The following is a 1,570-nucleotide window of genomic DNA, read 5'->3' as shown; positions in this document are numbered from 1 at the left end:
CCCGGCGCGGGAGCCGCTGAGGGGACAAGGAGCTCCGGGACCACCGAGTCCAGCCTGTGCCCCATCCCCACCTTGTCCCCAGCCCAGAGCACCGAGTGCCACCTGCAGGGATGGGCTCTGCAAACCTCCCTGGGCAGTTCCAGTGCCTGAGCTCCCTTTCCATGGGGAAATCCCTGCTGTGCCCACCCTGAGCCTGCCCCGGCCCAGCCTGAGGCCGTTCCCTCTCATCTTAGATGCCCACCTGGCTGTCCCCTCCTGTCAGGGAGTTGTGCAGAGCCACAAGTTCCCCCCTGAGCCTCCCTTTCCCAGCTCCCCCAGCTCCGTTCCCTTCTCTGAACACACACAGGGACCCTCAGCCTCTTCCAAAGCCTGGGGAATGACCGCGGTTTGCTTTGCATCCATTCCAGAGGGTAACACCATTCATGCTGCCAGTGTTGCTGAAATAATTAGGAAAAATAGGTATCTTCATAGAATTTATTATTTCTAATTTGCAACCCTGTGCAAACTGAACTCTGGGAAGTAATCTGGAGCAGTATTTTAGTGATAAAGAAAACATCAGTGGGATTTGACATAAATTCTTCCCTGTGAGGCCCTGGCACGGGGTACCCAGAGAAGCTGTGGCTTCCCCATCCCTGGAAGTGTTCAAGGCCAGGCTGGATGGGGCTTGGAGCAACCTGGGACAGTGGGAAGTGTCCCTGCACATGGCAGGGAATGGAACTGGGTGGTGTTTAAGGTTTCTTCCAACCCAAACCGTTCCATGATTCTATGACTTGAGTTCTCCAGTGGTTTGAGAATGCCAGTTATCACCGTCCATACCCAACAAACCCACGGCTGCAATGGGACCCCAAGCATCTGCATGGGCTGCACTGACCCGCCAGGCATCCTGTCAGTGTCACACAACTGTTGCTGCCTGAAGGACAAAAAGGTATTTGATGTTTCATTATTGTTCTGCACGTGGCTGGGGTGGGTGCACTGTTTGGAGAGGAAATCCCTGTATCAGTGCAGAAGCACCTGCACCAAAGGGATGCCAGGGTTCCCCTGCTGTGGAGTCAAACTAGACATCAAACAACCTTCAGCCCGGAGCCCCCTTACCACTGGTACAAACAGATCAATAACTTGCATGAAATATATCAATACATGGCTTCGGGCAGCCGCAATGTGTGCTAAACTCTAGCACTGACCCATGGACAGGGGGACATACAGCCCCTCAGTCCCTGGCTCCCCTCAACCCCCGGCTCCACTCACTGACCCCCGGCTCCCCTTAGTCCCCGGCTCCTCTCACCATCCCCTCGCTACCCACTCAGTCCCGGCTGGTCTCACAGCCCTGGGCTCCTTACACTGAGCTATCCCCGGTTCCCCTCACAGACCCCCAGCCCGGCTCCTCTCAGTCCCCGGTTCCCCTCATTGACCCCTGAATTCCCCTCACCGCCCCTCAGCCCCGGTTCCCCTCACCACCCCTTGGTCTCCGGCTCCCCTCACCGACCCCTCTGTCCCCCGCTCCCCTCGCCTCCCCCTCAGCTGCGGCTCCCCCCCACCCCCGGGTCCCCCCCCCTCGTCCCAATCCCCCGGT

At 58.1% G+C, this 1,570-nt stretch overlaps 1 protein-coding gene across 1 annotated transcript in view; it reads left to right on the top strand.

The window, feature by feature from the left end:
* CUNH5orf47 (chromosome unknown C5orf47 homolog) overlaps nucleotides 1–1,570 on the top strand; it is an 8,294-nt gene that overhangs the window by 1,185 nt on the left and 5,539 nt on the right. The window lies entirely within an intron of this gene.

Source organism: Geospiza fortis, unplaced genomic scaffold, assembly GCF_000277835.1.
Source record: "Geospiza fortis unplaced genomic scaffold, GeoFor_1.0 scaffold55, whole genome shotgun sequence".
NCBI lineage: Eukaryota > Metazoa > Chordata > Aves > Passeriformes > Thraupidae > Geospiza > Geospiza fortis.
This window is presented reverse-complemented; position numbering and strand designations above follow the sequence as displayed.